The sequence below is a fragment of the Tasmannia lanceolata genome, unplaced genomic scaffold, assembly GCF_043159265.1.
Source record: "Tasmannia lanceolata isolate RefF3 unplaced genomic scaffold, GAP_Taslan_0.1 ptg000015l, whole genome shotgun sequence".
Classification (NCBI taxonomy): domain Eukaryota; kingdom Viridiplantae; phylum Streptophyta; class Magnoliopsida; order Canellales; family Winteraceae; genus Tasmannia; species Tasmannia lanceolata.
In genome coordinates, this window is record NW_027518692.1 from 98,825 (window position 1) to 119,747 (window position 20,923).

The 20,923-nt window shown below is 42.0% G+C and overlaps 1 long non-coding RNA gene and 1 pseudogene across 2 annotated transcripts; one reads left to right on the forward strand and one right to left on the reverse strand.

Annotated features, from left to right (window-relative positions):
- Positions 1 to 6,907: 6,907 nt before the first annotated feature.
- LOC143893063 (uncharacterized) lies at positions 6,908 to 8,227 on the forward strand. The gene is made up of 3 exons (XR_013255701.1): positions 6,908 to 7,162; positions 7,290 to 7,362; positions 7,576 to 8,227. It is a non-coding gene; the product is annotated as an uncharacterized LOC143893063 (long non-coding RNA).
- A 3,740-nt stretch (positions 8,228 to 11,967) lies between these two features.
- LOC143893062 (glucan endo-1,3-beta-D-glucosidase-like) lies at positions 11,968 to 16,213 on the reverse strand (annotated as a pseudogene). The gene is made up of 5 exons (XR_013255700.1): positions 16,048 to 16,213; positions 14,232 to 14,880; positions 13,818 to 14,141; positions 13,424 to 13,700; positions 11,968 to 12,298 (listed from the first exon to the last, which is right to left on the reverse strand). The product of XR_013255700.1 is annotated as a glucan endo-1,3-beta-D-glucosidase-like (transcript).
- Between the last annotated feature and the right edge of the window lie 4,710 nt (positions 16,214 to 20,923).

Below are 20,923 nucleotides of genomic sequence, written 5' to 3' on the forward strand. Positions count from 1 at the left end.
TCATGTGTTTGATTTCAGGGGGAGTTTCGTCGGCATCCTCATTAGAGGGGGAGTCTTGATTATTATTATTATCAATTTGATCAGATAAAGAAGCAGAAATTGAAGTAGAGACAGGCGAATAAAAAGAAGAGTCTTTTATTTCATTCAAAGAAATCGAAGTTACATCTGTTGACGCGCCTTCAATGTGCTCAGTATTGAAATCTTTAAAGATCTTTACAGACTCATCAGACTGGACTATCGTATGAACAGACTCGACAGACTAAGTAGACTCAACGGAAGATGCAACGGACTCTGCATCGGACTGAACAACGGCATCAAAAGACTCCTCATCAACGGGCTCGATCATGACTGTACCTGCATCAAAAGAAACATCAGATAAAGCAAACTCTATTTTTGACTCGGAAATGGACATATAGCTAGAGACAACAGACTCTTTGATAGAAACAGGACTGTACTGGATGACGACTCGGGGTATGACCTGGGAACTCCAGTTCGTGAGAGGTCCCTCGCCTGGGGTGATAAGGCTTTCAGGATCAAGGATCAGCGCATCTCCTCCGATCATGGCTACAATCGGTAACTCAACCTGGAACAGGGAATTCAGAAGACACGGCTCAAGGATATCAGCCCAATCAACCTCTGGTTCGATCTCATGAATCTGCAAACTCGGGTATTCATCTGGCAGCTCCATATCGAAAAATATCTCAAACCCCGGTAGCTCCTGCCCTGTCAGGTCATCAACCCACGGCTCTGCGAATCCACAGAATGCAAAGTCATCACCCTCTCTGCGATATTTACCATTTCTGATCAGACTGAATGATTTCATCGGCAGCTCTAGACCCCGGCGTCGGAGCTCGGACCATTTCCGCATGTAATTTCTCATTTCTCTAATCTCATCACGAGAAGGTTCATATCCGAGTCCGAACAACCCTTCATTCTTTCTCATTACAGGCCATTCGACTATCCCCTGATGATTGCGACCCAGACCTGCACCGGGAAGGTACCCCTGTTTACGCATCATCTTTACAACCCGGGGATTAGTGCTGGTGAGGAACAAAATCTCTTCATTCTTTGCTTTCTCAAATGATATGGCTGTGACTTCTACAGAGAACCCGGTCAGACTAACGTCACCTTTCTTTTCTGAGGTACCCTCCTGCGAAATTTGGCTTACCTCTAAATCAGGATCACCCTTGACTGTTATCACCCTGTTGTTTCTGATGAACTTCAGTTTCTGGTGTAGTGAAGAAGGGATAACTCCAACCTTATGGAGCCAAGGTCGGCCAAGCAAGAGAAGGAAAGACGCTTTGATATCGAGCACTTGGAACTCTACTTCAAAGATTTCTCCTCCTATCAGAATTTCGGTTGCTAGCGTTCCAATAACATCGCGTCTGGTACCGTCATACGCCAAAATTCCTTGCTCAGAAGGGATAAAGTCATTCGGCCCAAATCCCAGGACAGTAGCAGTGGCTAACGGACATACGTTCAGTGCGGACCCGTTGTCAACTAATACATCTGGGACCTTCTTCCCGTTACAGACAACAGTGATCTTCAGCGGACGCGTATGATTGTGACCCTCAGGTGTCAGATCTTCATCAGTGAAAGAAAGAGTCTTGGACACCCTAGCCATTGCTACTAAACCAACCAGCTCATCAGATATAATATCCACAGATACCTGTGCAGCATTCAACTCTCTTAGTACAACTTGACGGTGCTTTGGGGAAGCCATAAGCAAACCCCAAATTGAAATATTAGCCTGGGTCTTTTTGAGTTGCCGTAAAAGACTCTCATCCTCTTCTTCGCAACTCGGCTTGTTCTGCTTCTGCGCTTCTGCGGCCCTTACGACTTCAGCTGGGTTCTCAGCTCTTAACTCGGCGGGTTTGAAAATTCGCCCACCTCGAGTAACATGGCGGACTTCGTCACATTGATCGTTCAAGAAATCAAAGTCGTCATCATCAAAGCTTAGAACATACGGAGCGACATCTGCAACTTCCTCTTCATCACATTGGAGAATATAGGGACCAACAGAAGACTCGGCATAGTCATCTTCATCTCCGCCCAGCACATAAGGCTTCTCTTCCTCTACTTCTTCAACTTCCTCGCCAAATGCCAAGACAGTCGGTGAATCGGAAGCGATAGCACAAATCAAGGAAGCGGGGTCAAGGATAGGCTCTTCAGTAAAAACCGCCCCAACTGTAGGTGAAGGGCGCGCAGCATGAGCTGGTAATGGATTCCGGGTAGTGTTTGGCATAAATACAGCAATTTTTTCGCTTCTATCATGTCCTGAATTTTATGCCTCAAGGCCATGCAGTTATCTGTTAGGTGCCCTGTCCCTTGATGATATGCACAATGCTGATCTTCACGCCAATATCTGGGGAGAATAGGTGGGGGAAGTTTCGGTTCTAAGAGAGTGATCTTTTTGTCTCTTAGTAACTTCTTGAGAGCGACAGATAAAGGGTAAGGTAGCGGATCAAAATGCCTTGGCGCTTTCCTCATGGGCTGCTCTGTTTCTGCTACAACTCTTCTCATACGGCGCGCAGCAACCACATTGCTAACTTCAGGCTTTGAAACTACCATTGGCTTCTTTCCATTCCTCGGATCAAAAGATGACTTCGCCAGAGAACCCTTCAGCAACGCATCTTCAGTTATGGTTCCTGTCTTGATCAAGTGATTGAAATCAGAATAATACTGCTTCGCCATGAAGTGGTAATACTGCGGAGACAGGTTCTTGACCACAATTCTGATCTGATCTTCTTCAGAAGGGCGGTTAGTCATCTGGGCCGCTTTTCTCCTCCATCTTCTTACAAAAGACGTAAATGTTTCCTGGGGCCCTTGCTTGATCGCTTTCAGATCCCTCTTCATAACCTCAATTCCTTCTTCCATCGAAAATTGCTCAACAAACTTGTTAGCAATTTCATCTAAAGTTCCAAGTTCTTCGGGTTTCAGATGAATGAACCACTTCTTAGCTACTCCTGTCAGAGACATCGGAAATACCTTAGCGATCTGCTCTGGAGACAGCCCATACCCTTCTAGATTTGAAATGAACGACCTCAGATGACTCCACGGGCACCCCGTTCCATCATATTTATCAAAGTCTGGCATTCTGAATTTTGGAGGAAGGGTGACACCAGGGAAAAGGGAAAAGTCAGACATATTGATCTTCTTTGGGCCCTTAACCTGCATGCTTTCAACTTGCTGAGTCAACTTTTCAACTTTATCGACCAATTCTTTCTCTTTGCTTGGCTTGACTGGTTGCAGGAGACAGTTCTCCTCTACATACTGCTCGTCATAGAAATCATCCTCGGGGGAGATGACAGACTGAACATGGCCTGGAATCACATTGGGAGGGTTTTGGACGACCGGCTGCTTCGAGGTAGCGGTACTTTCACTTTTCAACTGAGTAACCTCTTCCTTTAGGGTAGATACCTCTCTTGTAAGGTTCCTCATTATGTCTCTCATTTCAGCCAGCATCTCATTTGACTCGGCCATTTGGTTAAGACTAGGGGAGATAAGTGGAAATAAAGCTGGTGGGAGAGGTGAAGAAGATCTACGACTTAGCCTCGACGTAGAAGATTGCCGGGACCAAGTAGGCTGTGAAATGGTAACTTTTTTCGAAGCAATGGCTATTGCTTAACTCAGACTCCTGAAATGGAAGTAAGAACACTAATTTAAATTAAGATAATCGGAAAGAATGTTATGCACAAATTGAAACAAAGAATAATACAAACACATCTCTCCTCTGGGTAAGAACCAGCAGTACAACAATTGTAAGAAGGGTCATGACGGCCCATCAGACCTAAACGGATAACCATCACCCTTAGGGTGTTTCAGATAAAAAACCGGCAGCATAACGGCCTTACAAAAAGGATCATGGCACGGTAAACTCATGGTTTATCACTAACCCTAAAGAATAGTGGTCACACTCAATATTCTGGGCAAAATCCGGCAGCATAACAACTGTACAAGGAGGGTCTCGGCAACCAAGCATAAAGAATATGCCGATAAGGTCAAGATGAAACAGGGCTCTCAGCAAGAACGCACACTCTGGTAGTGATAATGGCAAAGTAGACTCATAATCGACAAGCGGAGCGATCTGATCAAGATCGATCAAAGGATCAAGCTCAGGAAAGATAGATCATGGCTATAAAGATAATGATGTGAAACCAATGATCTGATCATAATCCAAAAGACGGATGGATAAGAAAAATGGATTAGATTAGGAAAGAAAATATAACTATGAAGCAAGCCCTAATCTAGTAATAAATACATATATATATATATATATACATATATATACATCCTAACCAGGGGCACCAACCCTAGTCTAATCTAGAGGAGTCAAGGAAGTCTCGACTCAAGACAGACATGTGAGTGTACTAGGACTGCGTCTGTAGCCACATAAAGTGAGCTACCCTAGTCTAAAAAATGGGATAAGGTCCCTAACTCTAGGCTCCACATGTGTAAGCAACACATATGTTCGTCCATAAATGCAAACAAAAGGACCATGCAATATATAGAGAGAGTAATGTCGCGAGGTCCATCTGGCCGGGTGCATAGTTACTTGTATGCTGTGACTATCGCCCAGCATACGAACTATGTCCGTTTTACACACAAGGTGTCCAAGTGTTGAGATACTACTGGTGCGGTGGCACTAGAAGGCGGGTATAGCCCTCACGGCTCCTACTTATAGTATCTCTCCGAGAGTAACCTGATAGCATATCCACAGCAGAAAAGTAACCACAAAACAGATAATATATGCAATGGATGAAAGTGAGTGTGTGAGCCCTTGTTTTATTTACGCACATATTTGGTGCCCCTGGCATTCTAACGGAAAAGATTCCCATTTAAAATGATTTTAGTCCAAATTTCTTCAAAATTAGTAAAAATGACATTTTTACAGAGTTAGGCAATGTTCCAAGAACTCCCCAGCAGAGTCGCCAGCCTGTGGACCCCAGATCCCGAGGACGAATGTGGGCGTGGGACACGAGGTCCCGCGTCCGGTCCTCTAAGATCTCCACAATGTGAAGGAGAGCTCTACCAAAGAACTCTCGAAATAGTGCCACTCACAGCATGGGTGGCGATGTAAATGAGATACATCTCGATTTAAGGACCAGCCCGGAACCGAGATGTACCTATAACAAAGAAGAGTCGCCATCCAAGGAAGTAGGCCCTGGATCCCATGAAATACTCTGTTGCAACGGATAACCAGAGATACAAAAGTCCGTGCCTGATGACGAATGGGGAAGGTGTTACGCGCCCCCAATTCGCCCAAGTGCAAGCACCTGGTCTCTTATGCCATTTTTAATTAATTTTGAAGAGTTTTGGGCTAAAATCATGTGAAATGGGAACGAGTATCCCCGAAGAAACGTCTATCTAAGCATGCATGACCCGGGGATGGGCAAAAGAAAATAAACATCCAAATCCTAACTCACCGCATCTACTCCTAACACATCACATCTAGGAAAGCAATAACATCTGCATGCACAGCTACAGCTAAGCAAGTAATGGCAAATATGATAAGCAGAAAAGCAGTAAATATCTACAGCTAAGCATGTGAGACTAAACGCACAAAGAATAAGCAAGCTGAAAGTAAACACACAAGGAACCAAAGACAAACACACAATAAGCTAAAAGATGTGAGGCAAAGAAAGGATCAGAAAATAGACGGTGTGCGCAAACCCAAAATGCCAGGGAAAAGAAAGTGGGACATACGATAGACTCAGGGAGCGATTCTAAAGGAATCGAGCTCAGTGATCCTGATCCGCTAAAGATCGGACAAGTCTCGCGATCGTCATAGCCTATCGTTGGGCTCAACGAGGACAATCCCTGTGAAGGGGCCACGCTACGTCATCGCCCATCCCAAAACCCGATAGAACGTCGGAAAACCGATAAAACCGGCAAACCACGATCAAAATCGGAAATGAAATGAAAAGAAGGCTCCGAGTGACCTGGCAATCACCATCCTTGCCCATTTTAATTTTTGTATTTTTGAGAAAGGCTTGAAAGATATTTTTAGATACTGAAATAATTTTTTTGAAGGTTTAAATGATTTTATTGAAAAGTTTGACTGAACTTGGGATGACGATCCCAAGCTGCCTACGTACCCTGTAGAAAGGGATCAAGCCGACGTAGTTCGAAACAGCTTTTCGAAAAACGCTTTGAGTGTTTTTTTTTTATGTTATTTGATTTTTGTTATTTGATTTTTATGTATTTTTATCCCTTTTGATCGAAAGGGGGTTTTGGCTCAAGAGGTTGCCGTCCGTCATCGCCTAAACCCGATGGAAACTCCGAAAATCGATGAAGATCTCGAAAGCCAAATGAAATCCCGAAATGCAGGAACTCGAAGGAGAAAACGGAACGGAAGGAGCCCCAAAATGGAAGAAAATCCCAAACTCTAAGGAAAGTCGAAAGCGAGGCAAAGGAAGAGTATTACCTGATGTGTGAAAATTGGCTTCTCTGACTCCGATGACATTTTTGCAAGTTTTCTTTTGGATGTCATTCAATGTCAGTGAACCCTTTTTGTTACAGAATTGGAATTCAAACTGACTATTCAGTTCTGTTTTGTGATTCTGAGTGTTCTTATGCTGTTTGGAACTGTAGATTGAAGCTTAGTTTGAAGATAAGTTTTGTTCTTTTGAGACTGTCATCAAAATATCTCATCCTGTTTCAATTATGATTGAACTTAGTCATTTAGATTTTCCTCCTGATGAATCCAGCCTGTTTCAATAGAAGTTTTGTTGTTTCATCCTGCATAGTACTGGTCTTAAACCAGTTTTCTCATTCCAATCCACTGTGTGCTTTGTTCAGCAATAAAAAAAAAGACTACGCTATGTCTGTACCTTAGTGTGTCTGAATTTGCAGCAATAAAAAAAAAGACTATGCTTTGTCTGTACCTTAGTGTGTCTGAATTTGCAGTGTGCATGTTTTTCCTGTATCGAATATATAAACTTTTCCTAACACCTTTCTTTCCTTTTTTAGATCACCCTTCAAGCTCTGCCAAAAGTTCCAGTCCCTCCAGTGCCATCTCCAGAGAAACCTGATGGTGAGAATATCGAGATAGTTGAAGGTGATGAAATGAATGAGGAATTGATTTTTCCTGATGTGCCAACCAAAACCCCAGTTGCAGATGGTGTTGGAGATGTTTCCAAATCATCTAGGAGAGAAAAAGGTGAGCTCAACCCTGGTTGCCATTCACACATTCACACACACACACACACACACACTACCAATTTTGCACATTGAAATATGGTTACGCACTGATTTACTGATTTTGTGCTGAAAACCACAATTTACAGTCATGGAGGAACCATTACCTGCTTGATCGACGGAAGATTGAAGCGGGCTCAATTGCATTTGTACCTATAGCATGTAAGTGGTAACCAGTTCATTATTTTGGGAGGTCATTTGTGATTCTCAAGTATTTGTTTACAGCTATCCTCCCCTGGACCCTAAACCCCAAAACCCTAAACCCTTGTATTACCCATCAATACTAAAACCCTAAACCCTAGACCATTGTATTACCTCTCCACATACTTTATCCGAAGTCATCTTCAGCTTACAAAATACATACTTTGCTCACAGATTGCGGCTTGCCTCAGCTTGGATTGGTGTTTGAAAGGCTCAAATTCAGGTTTTAGATTGTGAAGAGTTTCATTTGTTCTGCTTTAATGTTTCAGGCACACCATTCCGGCTTCTTAATCAATCAAGTACCATTTGTGTTTTTTCATGTTGATTTGAAAGCGTACGATTTCATTATGAGTCTCATGCAAAACACCAAAGACATTCTCTTCTTTATCAATGGGTTGGTATTGCCCATCTAGCATGGAACCAATCATTCCTATACTGTCCAATTATGATAAAAAAAATGAATGATCCAGTTACAACATCCACATGCCACATTTATGTTGCCTGGAGAGTGAGATGGGAAGTGGTGCTACCAATCCTCATTCAGGCATGTCAATATATTTAGGCTTCCATGTCACACTTTTCACTCTTCAACTAAAGATTGTGACAGTTGTGATGATACCGTTCGTATGTTTTGTTTCTGATTTGCTATTACGCCATGAACTTCTGTGCTTGACAGCTACTTTTGATGTCCGCATATACTGATACTTTTTCTCACAACAACCATTTTGAATTCCTTCATATGCAAAGATGAGTAGTCATCCAGCTTCTGCAAATCACAAGTGCCTAACAAAAATATTCTCAATTGAAGCTAGCTAGAAAAGTTCCCTACATACACAAGATAAAAAACAATGCAAATGATGGACCACATAAACAAATATAATCTTCCAAATGAAATAATATATCTGTGTGTGTGTGTGTGTGATTATATTCCAAAATTAATAATCACACCTTAAAGACTATGAGACCATGACAATATTAAAAGGTCCAACAAAATCTATACCGTGCCTTAAAAGTGTAAGAAAAGTGCAAGGAAACATACTTACCAAAAATATTGATCCCAAGATGAGTATAAATAGGAGAAAAGAATCCATCCACAAAATGAATGAACCACCAAGTGATGTAAAATGTAATGGCTATAGGAAGAAGAATAACACTGCAAAACAACAATAAACTTATGATAAAAAATTAGATCATTTTTACATGCTAAACTTCCTCAATATAGAATAAAAAAATTAAGAAAGCTTAAGCAAATGTCAACACATTAGGTATTTCGAGGACAACTTTTAATGAAGCCTGAGTTATCAACTTTTGGTTTGCCTCCTAGAAACTTGTTCATCCTTCCTTCTTTTTTGCAAGTAAAACAAGAGATATACCAAGAACCAACATTGCAATAGATAGATAAAAAAAAGTAGTAGTGGAGAGAGAAACATAGTATTGGGTAGTGGGAAGAAGCTTTCCCCTTGTATATGCAAAATGAAATTAGAGTTTAAGATGATTCCACGTTGGCCCAGCTAATATGCCATGCCAAGAGATTCGCCGACCCAATGATGAGAAATTTGTATCCAACATTTGAAGAATATCGACATTTAAAATTCATGGAAAAACCATCAAGAAAATCTGCTCTTCTCTTCTAGAACCAAATGCTAATTAATATTTGATACATCACATTACAATGCTTGAAAAGGAGTAGAAATACTTTCTAGGCCAGCAACATACGTGTGTAACTTCCCCAAAGTGTAGCTCATTAAATCACGAGGGGTTATTTTTAGAGCCTTCGATAATGCCAACGACCGTAGCTGTTCCAACCGTGCTTCATCCCATCGAAGTTTGTTTGATCCAATCTCTCCATGAAGGAGACTACAGATCCCAACATTCTTTAAAACTTTTGTTAGGAAAGCAACAAAGGAAATGGTCTTAAATCAACTTTACACAGATATGTCAATGCCTATCATGGTCATGCCATTTCAACTACAATTTACAACAACTAAATAGAAGTAATTTCCATCTTGGCCCAGAAAAATACTCACCATCCAGACATAAACTTTTTTTATGCCCAGCTCCGAATGACTTTAGCAAATGCCTGCATAATAGCATTCGGCTTAAGCTTTCTAGGAATTTAAAAAACGAAGGCAACAAATCTAATACTATGAATATAATACATTTCTAAATCATAAGGTTTCTATCGTAATTAAGATTCACAAATTCATGATGGAAGACAGCCAATTACACACTTAGTTTTAATGATGTAATGTATAGAAACTATATGGCAGATGTATCCTCTAGTTTTTGGTGGGGCTGTTGATATTCTGTTTATGTCCTTTTCAACAAACTCAACTTATGTGTTGAAAATAACAGAAATGAACATCATCCGAGTTCAACTTCAGAGTTGCCAACAAGATTTAGCCTTGGTCCAAGCCACTTGGAAGGAGCTCAAAAGTTAAGTTCTACCCCTAGTCTACTTCAACCACAACTACATAAGAAATATGCCCAGTCACGTGGATTGAGTGTCCCTAGATAGGAGAAACAAAATTATCCTATGTTACGCATTGTCATTAGTTGAGAACTCAAAAATCATTAGTCACTAATGGTAAAACTCCTTATTCGTCTTCATCTCATCATCAGTTCTTCATATTGAGATCAAATGCCATTCTCTCTCCATATATATGCCATTCTCAAGACAAAACCGTGTATGATTTTCGTGACGGATCTGTTCTTCAAAGGTTCTTAGGATTCTCAAGACATTTACCCTGAATATATAAATTGGATGACATAGGGTATCCATCCCCACCCCAATTTTTAGACATTAACCCTGAATATCACGTACACATTCCAGGTATATCAAAAGACCAACAGAGTGGGAGCATCAATGTTGAGCTCCCTTACTTTTGAGCTATTTTAAGGAGGATCTCTTCTTTATAGGCTCATAAATCCTCAAACCACAGTATCACAGTCATCCTATTTCACATCCTTCCCTCTGATAATAAATTTCATAAATACCAAATCCTCAAAAGAAAAGTTACCTCAAATCGTCATAATCCCATCAATCTCATTATCCTAACACTAACAGATATAGATCAATGCAAAGGAAAGACTTCCAATATGTCGGTATATAGATGTAGTGAATAAGGAACGAAAATTCAAAAGAAAAGAGAAACTAGGCAAAAATAACAATAAATGAGAAATCCAATAGGAAAAAAATCAATAAGCTGCGAATAAAATTTGGTACACTCAACCCAAACACAATAAAAAATGTGAAGACCCGTAGCCAAAACCAGAAGTTTGTACCCACATATCTGCATGAGATTGACGAAAATGAAGAAAAGGAAAAACAAGGAGAGATACCTACCTCTCTGCCGGTGTGGTGGGAAGAAGAGAGAGGAGGAGAATGGGTTGTGGGTAAGGAGGTTTTGGAGTCTCCGTAGTCTAGGGTTTCTCCCACGGGAATGAGAAGCTCTCGATCTCTCTCTCTCCCTCTCCCTCTCCCTCTCCCTCTCCCTGCTCGCTATAGCCTTAGCCATGCTGCACACTTGTTTTTTCTTCCCGCAGAGTAACCAACTAACTCCATCACCACCTTAACGACATACGAGACGCTAACGTGTGCATGCATGGAATTGAAAAAAAAAAAAAAAAAAAAATTCGCCCCCAAGATTTTTCAAAAATTCGCACACGAAATTGAGGGAGTTTTGGCCATCCAGTACGGTGGAGATCCAAATCGTTCATCAGTTGGGGCCCAACCCAACCTGAATAGGCTGTGCGCTAAAAATAAACTACATTTAGAATGATTCTAATGCTCTGATGTTTAATAGAGGAGGAATGGTAGACTCCCAGGCGCCCTTGCAAAAACGGGAGCAAAGGGCACTCTCATTGATCAGATTCCATTTACGATGGCACAGAAAATTACATCACAACTGTCTTAAATGGAATCTGACCAATGGGGGGGCGCCCTTAGCTACCTTTTTTTGGCAAGGAGGGCGCTTGTGAATCTAGCATCCTTCTTAAAAGAGACGTAGGGTATTAAAACCTAAACAAACCAGAGGGTTAAGATCACCCTATGGAGATTATTTTTGGGACACGCCCGTTTAAGTCTGGAACCAATTCAAATGAATGATTTGTATCATCCAATAAGGTATGCCTCAATAATTTTTTGATGCACTTGCATGTGCATGCCCCTTGTATGATGACTGTTAATCGGTAAATCCACAACCATGGGATATAGTGGGGCCCTTCTAATCTGCCAACCCTAAAACATAGGAATATAATGGGCCCTAATCCCGTGCGAAACTATGCTCGGCCTTATATGGAAGATAAGAGGAGTACATATTAATGATAAAGAAAAAGGGAAGTGATAGATCATATACACACTTTTTTTCTCTTGGGATCGATTGTATCTATGGCTGCAGAGGAATTATTTACTTCAAGTGGGATCGTGGGAGGGATTCAATGGGCCTGATCGCAAAGGTGACTTTGCATAGTCGTTGTCAATGATAAACTACCCCTCTATTATGTTGGAATCCCACGTGAGCGTATAATTAACAGTGCAAGTAATGCTTTGTTTAAACTAAACAATGAAGGAGCAGAGGGGCCTACTTATATATAAATAAAATAGTTTCACTGCCAACCAACCCATGAAGGAAACATAATGAAGCTAACCTACCCGTTTCCCCATCTTACCTTACATCAACCAGACAACTTAAGACCCCACCCACTTTTTCGATACCCAAAGGAGCATTATTACAGAAGAGATGATCTAAAGAACAAAGGAACCTTACCCACCAAGTTAAGCATAACGCTACAAATACACCACCAGCATTTATTTACCCGGGTACACTTCAATCATAAAGTCCTGCTTTCCACCCCATCCTCTAAGTTCCGCCAGGGTAGCTGCATGGTCCATAACCTATAGAAGGACGAGAGGGAAAAAACAAGCATCAGAGAAGTAGGTGAGACCGTGTAGGATTAGATTATAGGGAAACAAACATTAAACCTGCTCAGTACATTAATTTTGTGTAACAGCAACAGTAACTCTACAGAAGTTAGGGTGCATTTGGAGGTACAATCAAATTGCAATTTGCTGCTAACTCACATGACTGGAATCTGAAAAAACCCAAATGGCAATCTAGAGTTTGGGCCTTTCTAGATTGCACTTTATACACATAGAAATGCAGTCTGAAAATGCTCAATTTGCAATTTGGGTGTACATCCAAGTATGTCTTAAAGTATGAATATAATTTAAATTTGGGCTCTTCTAAAGTTGGGCTTGTATAAAGCAACTCAAAATCATAGGCACTTGCATGCCTTGAAGGAACCTAGTTGGCCCATATCAGACTTTTCATTTAGGACATGTATTTGTTTACCTAGTGTAAGAGAGGGAAAAAAAGGAGGGACATAAAGAGAGATTTGGCATGGGATAAGGTTGGAAAACAACCCTTCAAAAAAAAGGGTTGGAAAACAGGGAAAACGGAAATCATATTTTAAGCGGAGAGTCATTTTTTTTTTCTTTGATTACCAACTCCTCACTCAGGGCCCTCTCTCAAATCTCTCTCACCATCCCTCTCTACCTTTCTCTCACCTTGGGTAAACAAATATTCCATGAATTTTTTTCATGGTTGCCAAACATACCCTAAATTAGTTGATAAGAGTTATTTCCTGGTCATTGGAAATTGATCACGTTCTCATGCCCCCCCCCCATAAACAAATGTTTAGGATTGCAAATAAGATTATGGGTTAATTTAATCTTAAATGCAAATGAGACATTGATGCCTCTTTGGAAGGCATTAAACAATATCATTTCTAAAACTAAGATGACCATTAATTATCTGCAAAAAGTCATATATTAAACTCCAAAACTATTTGCATTCAAGATTATATGCAAATAACTTTAGGGGGAATCCAAAGAAAGAGGCCCTTAACATGCTCTGCAATCACACACTAAGTACAATTTAACCATTAAGCTAAACAGCTGCTAAATTGTTTTCAAGGAAGCAGGGGAGGATAAAGTTGTCGTGTAGAGTAGTGAACTTACTAGGGTTAGAGGATGTGAGTGATGCAGTTTGACTGAAATCGCAGTTCCAAGGGTTGCGGCCGGCGGTCTGATAGAGGAGATTCATGGCATAGGCAGCATGGGATTTTACAGTGTTGGGCATGAAGCAAGCGCCCCCGGGTTGGATGGGACCACAGTCAATGCCTAGCCCACAAGCATAATCAAGATTTGCCTGCAATTGGGAATCCGAAATGCCTTCCTTGGGCATGCACCAAGCTGTTGGCTTTCCTGTTGAGGGTGATGGAGTGGCCGGACTCATCTGAGAAACAACCAATTCTCTTTAACATACATGAATTATTTTTATATACAAATATAAAAGAGAGAGAGAGAGAGAGAGAGAGTGTGTGTGATATTAAAAAGTTTTTTTTTTTCTCACATCGCCATTCTTAGAGTGTCCGATATCGTAGGTCATGGTGAGATCTGGCCTGAAAAGCCCGAAGGAGCGCTCGGAAGTTGGCCCGGGCTTCAAGTCTTCGTCGTAAAGTGCAAAAATATACGTGTCTACTGATTTTCCCGGCATCAATGGCGTTCCAACTTTGGATCTCAAGTGTGCAACCAAATTACCATTATATGCTTTTGCATTGTCAACAGTCACCCCAACCTCGTTGCTATCCCCTCTGTAAGGCCACCCTGTCTCAGCCACCACAATCTCCACATCCTTGAAGCCCAACGCATTCAAGGCCGAATGAATGGCATCCACCTGCGCAACATTTTCATTAGCTAGGTTTATTTTATGTAGCAAGAAAGAATCAGCCCAGGGATTATCAATCAGAGAGATGAGAGTTCTTACCTGAGCGTCGAACATGTTCATATACGTGATCTTGGATCCGCCATCGAATCTACCCGCATTCTTTTGGAAAAGACAGAAAGCTAGGGTATCGGGCCTCGGATCGCTCCGGTACGCGAAGAAGGGGTACGGATTTATCGTGAAGGGCAAACCTGTCTGTTGCAGGAACCCTACCATCTGAAAGCGGGATTGAATGTTCCAGACGAGGGCGGATCAGATTGCGTGAGCACGGCCATGGAATGGACGGTCGACACCTTGATTTTGCCGGCTAGGGATGCGGAAGCAAGGGCATTTTGGAGATTTTGCATCGCCGGATAAATCTGCGAGATTAGATTCCCGTCGCCGGACGTCAGGACCTCGTTGCCCACGCTGATGAGGGTGATGTTGCTGGACGGGTAGTAAGGGAGGACGTTGGTGGAGATCCATTGCATGGCGACCGTTGGATTGGAGGCGAGGGAGGGGATCTCTCCGTTAGATGCCCCGATGACGATCGCTATACCGGTATTGGCTAGGGCTTTGATCATGGCCGGATCGGTGCCGTACAGTCTGATCTTTCCGATCGAGGTTGACTGCAGGAGGTTCGCGGTCGTCGCCGGAGGGGGAAGATTGTCGGCGACTTGACCGTAATTCACGCCGATAAATGACTGAGATTCTGCCAAAAGAAAAAAAAACACACATACACGTAAGGATTTCCCGGCCAACGGGTCGGGTCAATTGCTCGTCCATGTCAGTGAGTTGACTCGGATGTCTCACTGAGTTGGCATCATTTTCTCATTTATTAATTATTATTATTATTTTTCGATCACAACCCTCCTTTTCTAGTGTAACGTATCAATGATTACGAGATAAGTACTTATCTCAGATAGATTTTTATCGGCTACTTATGAACCAAAAATTCAATTATACATTTCTGCTATCGGATGATGAATATAAACCGTTGAAAATATTTAAAAAATTTATATCTCGTTTTTGCTCTGTTATATTAATTATTAATTAATTATGTTTTCTGCCCTAAGATGAGTCGGAACGGACACTTCTGATATCGAGTTACCGAGTTTCTTCGAAATCCCCATCTTGATAATTGGAAAATATCGAAGCGTTGAGGAAAAGAAAACCAAAATTTCGAAGATTGAATAAATTATCCACGGCAGATAATAAAAAAAGAAAGAAGAATCCGACCGTTACACCATAAAAAATCATTTGACTGGGCGAAAATTTCAGCTTTCCAAAAATAAACGGTCGCCGGAAAACAGACGTTGAGAGAAGAATTTTCGGAAATTTGAAAGTCCATAATTCAATTTTTTAAACTAGAAAAAAAAAATTCAGAGAGGGAAGCAAGTATTTAATTTTCTAAAGACGAACAGTGTGGACAGACCTAAAATCCCCAGCAAATCCAAAGGAAAATGGTGTGAAGTGTGAAACATCGCGTGCCAGTTTTCAATTTTAGTCAAAAAAGTAATCAGCATTGAAAGAGAAATTTCTGAAGAAAAAGAACGATTTATACTTTTTTTGTAGGTGATGTCAGTTTTTCCAAGACCAACAGTCGAAAAAATAACAGAACGCATTGAGAAATTATCCAAGGAATTTCTAAAGAAAATGGATGTTTTATGTTCTCGGATGAGATTAAAAATTATTGTCGCCAAAAAAAAAAAAAAAATTGAAATTTCAACAAAAATCCAACGTATTACGGTGAAAGGAATTTTTCGAACACCCAAATTTCAGTTGATTTCAGTAATCAATCGATCGGTGAGGAGAAGAAAATTGATGAAAGAAAGAAGGATTCTCTGTTGATGGATGGAGAAGAGGAAATCAAACTTACTTGCAAAGTAGAAGGCCTGTGAAAGAATGGAGAGAAGGAAGAAGAGGAAGGTCTGAGATAGGTTCTCCATGGCCAAATAAACCTTTTCCTGGGGTTTCACAGGATTTCTTCCTGCTGCGACAAATAGAGAGGAGGAAAAGAGGCGAGGATGGTAATACCAGACTTTTACTGTTGGGTTGAAAAATTAATAAGAAACAAAACGGAAAGGATGGAGTCGAGTGAGCTGGATGCCGTCCGAGTGGGACCCATCTTCCACAGTCCTCGTCGTTCAAATTCGTCTCATTGTTTTTTGTCTATTTTGGTGGGGTCAAAATAGTCATTCTGGTCCTGATTAGAGGGGCCACCAATAGCATGATCAAAGATCCTTGATCCAATGGCTCTAATCATGTCTAGATCATGCTAATGTCTTTGGTCAACAAACGAACGATTTCTGTTTAAGGTTTTATTAATGTTGCAATTCGGATCAAAGTGGGGCCCAGTATGTGTCTTCTGGAACCGCGGAAAGGTGACTGTCTTTTTAACATTTTCCATTGGAAAAAAATAAGGTACATTAATTTGTGATCAAGTAAACTTTGAATCGGCAAGCAACATGCAAACACTCAACTTTATTGTTTCAAGACATGTTTCCCTAAAGTCCTAACGTCTTTATTAGTAGGCGATTTTGAAAAATCACTACATGCTTTATTCCATCTTCTTACAACGCTGCCATATGTTTATTCCAATCTTTACTTTATTAATTATGAGAAATTACAAACAAGTATAACTAAACAAATCTTCCCTCCCATGTTTATAAATAAGTAGTGAAATTTAGAGTTTAAATGGTAGAAGCTGTGATAAAAAAACAAACAGAGAATCCTTATGTTGCTTAAAAAACTGAGAAATAGAACATGATCGTCAAAATATACATATAAAAAAGGATTTGTTTATATCTTAGAGGCAAATTTTCAGTGTGCACATCAATTCATCAATCAGTAGGAGGCCGTAATTGGCTAAAGAGTAACACACCTTGAAGCATTCATTTTATTATCCTCCATTGTTTTCTTCCTTAGAAAACATGACTCTACAATGATAAACAAGTAATTTTATAGGCTTATATGGTATCACCTGTATATTATCATGTAGAGACACTGGTGGGGCATGTTTGGCTATTATGAATTTTTTGCCAAGAATGTTAGCTTATCCAATGGTGAGGGGTGATATGATGTGGGTAAAAATAATGGCCTAATCACGAGCTGTCACGTGTGCAAGGGCAACATGGTAATTCTACACCGTATGGAAAGCTCTAGAGAAAATGGCAGCCCAATCATAAGTTGCCACGCAGGCAGGGGCATTACGGTAATTCCATCCCCGGAAATCTAATGTGGAATCCCAACACAAAAGCCCTCTATCTATATATAGCCCTTTAAGGTTCAAACGTAAGGGACCAAATCTCAAGATTTACTATTTTCCTGTTACTTATTTGTTGCCGGTCACTGACTTAAGCATTGGAGGGCCTTACTGGAGAACAATCTCCAGGTGGTCTTCTGACCGTTTGTTCGTGTTTGGAGGTAATTCCTCACCTTTTCTGAAGCCAGCTCAACATATCGTAGATTTTGGCCACAATAGGATAGATATGAGAGGTAGTCAACGAGGAGAGGGCAAGGAAAGCCTGAAAAACTGGGAAACAAAAAACTCCACTCAAAGCCCCATCGACTTTGTCCTGATTTTTAAGCCAGATCTCACCCTCAACCCATTGGTGCCCTCTCAAATCTCTCCTCCCACCCACAAACTTACCACTTGGAGACACTGATTTATCATTAAAAAAATCCTGGCAGCCAGACATGGCCTTATAACTACTTTATCATGATAAATTGCCAATTTCAAGTTAAACGTTACTTTTCCAATAAATTGCTAATATCAAGTTAAACATCACTAGTGAAAAATTATTGATAAATTAGTGATATATAGCCGATAAATCGATTTACAGTTATATAAATTCTTGATAAATTTTCCAAGACTATGGTTGGGAAGAGAGATAATACAAATTTAATTAAGTATAGTGATTTATTGACAAGTAATGCCCGTGTTTGGGCAAAATATTAGAACTAAAAGATTGCGAGATAAAAATTCACCCTTTTCTTTCTCTCTCGTATTTCATAAAGAGAGAGCGAAAACAAAAGGGATGCATTGTCACAAGGCGAGGTTTTGTTTTTTTTACTTTCCATTATTTAGATGAAAATCATATGGCTAGGGCTTATTTAGACGTAAATAATCATAAATTGAAGGGCCCTGTAAATAAATCTTGAACCATTTTAGTTCAAGCTATTTCCATGTGCTGTCAAACATTGAAAAAGTAGGAAATTCTAGAAAAAAATTTCCTTTCCAAACTTTTTGTTGTAACTCTGTTAGACCAAAAATCGGTAACAGGTACAGCAATGACGTAAGAGCAGAGCTGGATGACCAGAGGAGCTGAGTCTTGAGGGACCGGAGTGAAGTGGAATGAAGTGGCTGAGTCCTGCTATGAGGGCTGAGTCCTGCACAGAGGCAAGCGAGGTCAGAAGACCAACCCGGGTTTTACTCCGGACAGGCCCTTCGACACTCAAGTCAGTTTATGAGCAGGAGTGCAGAGCTAGTTTAAGAGTTTGGGTAGAGAGGGTTTTTCGTATTAACCATTGGTTTGAGCTTTGAACCCCTTTTTATAGGGGAAAACCTGGTGAGGTGTCCAGGACAGGTGGCGGCCTGTGAGAAGCTAGAGTTCACCTACTCCAGGACAGGTGGTGGCCTGTGAGAGGCTGGAGTTCACCTACTCCAGGACAGGTGGCGGTCTGTGTGAGGCTGGAGTTCACCTACTCTAGGACAGGTGGCGGCCTGTGAGAGGCTGGAGTTCACCTACTCCAGGACAGGTGGCGGCCTGTGAGAGGCTGGAGTTCACCTACTCCAGGACAGGTGGTGGCCTGCTACTGGCTGGAGTTCACCTACTCCAGGACAGGTGGCGGCCTGTGAGAGGCTGGAGCTTTTACACCCCATCAGTTGTCCCCCAGTTCTCCAAGTCATTGAGTGACTTGGGGAAGTGTGACTGATCGTGTTCCTGAATGGGTAGAGTCTGTCCGGAAATCCAGTCCGGAGTTGAGCCAGTCCGGCTGGGGGTGAGTCCGAAAATCCAGTCCGGAGTTGAGCCAGTCCGGCTGGAAATGAGTCCGGAGATAGTCAGTTCGGCTGGAAATGAGTCCGGAAATCCAGTCCGGAGTTGAGCCAGTCCGGCTGGAGATGAGTCCGGAAATCCAGTCCGGAGTTGAGCCAGTCCGGCTGGAAATGAGTCCGGAAATCCAGTCCGGAGTTGAGCCAGTCCGGCTGGAGATGAGTCCGAAAATCCAGTCCGGAGTTGAGCCAGTCCGGCTGGAAATGAGTCCGGAAATCCAGTCCGAAGTTGAGTCAGTCTGGCTGGAAATGAGTCCGAAAATCCAGTCTGTCGTTGAGTCAGTCCGGCTGGGGATGAGTCCGGAAATCCAGTCCGGAGTTGAGTCAGTCCGGCTGGAAATGAGTCTGGAAATCCAGTCCGGAGTTGAGTCGGTCCGGCTGGAAATGAGTCCAGAAATTCAGTTTGGAGTTGAGTCAATCTGGCTGGGGATGAGTCCGGAAATTCAGTCCGGAGTTGAGTCAGTCCGGCTGGAAATGAGTCCGGAAATCCAGTCGGGAATTGAGTCAGTCCGGCTGGAAATGAGTCCGGAGTTGACTCAGTCCGGCTGGAAATGAGTCCGGAAATCCAGTCCGGAGTTGAGCCTAAGCCAGTCCGGCTTGGGCCGGACTGGTTTTTGTCGTTTTGTTGAATGCGTCATATTCAGTCCGACTGGTTTTTGTCGTTTTGTAGAACGCGTCATATCCAGTTCGGCTTCGGCCGGACTGGTTTTTGTCGTTTTGTAGAACGCGTCATATCCAGTCCGGCTTGAGATGAGTCCGGAGATTCAGTCCGGAGATCCAGTCCGGTTGTCTTTTGGAGATACGCGTGCATACGCGCGTACTCGATCATATCTTTGTCTGGGAGAATGTGTCCGTCATTACTAGGGGACACGTGGCACCATTTGAGTGGCCTCGAGATGCGTGCCTCGCATTAAATGCCCTTTGCCTTGGGTAAATGTTATAAAAGGAGGTGTTTACCTCTCATTTTTTCACTTTTTACTTTTCTTCTTTTTCTTCCTCTGCTTGCTCTGCCAGTTCGGCTGCCCAGTTCGTGGTTGGAGTCGTGCGTGGATTTATGAGCTCTCTACTCTCCCCGGTATTCTTCTCAGCCTTTCTTTTTACTACATGTCTGATAGTAGTTCGAGTTCCATGTCCGGTTCTGAGTCCTCAACCAGTAGTAGCTCAGAGTTTAGTCCAATTCAGGAGCCTGTAATGGCTAGTCCAGTCGTTAGAGTAGACATCATAGACAGTGACGACGGGGTGGACAAGGACGAGGTGATATTAGATTTGAACGTCACCCCACTCCCAACTAATAGTCATCACCGAGCAGAAGGGAGTGTTGGCAGTGACGTTGCTAAAGCGTCCACAACATTCCTTCCTGGCCGGGCTGTTGAGGTCATCGCTAGAGCACGGATGGAAGCCAACCCTAAATACAACATGCGGACTCTAGTCGAGGAGAATCACCTCACCGAGTCCATGTTGAGGGACATTAGAGATAAATATTGTGTGCCCCCAAGGTTTGAGCTGAGGGCGGCAATAGAGGGAGATAGGGCTTGCAACGAGAGTCCGGATCTCTGCATCTACGAAGAATCGTTGAGAGCGGGACTACGATTTCCTTTGCACCCATTCTTTGTCGCGGTGCTTCGTCATTACGGACTGGCCCCGGCCCAGGTTGCTCCGAACTCATGGAGGTTACTGACTGGATTTTTGTACCTTGTCC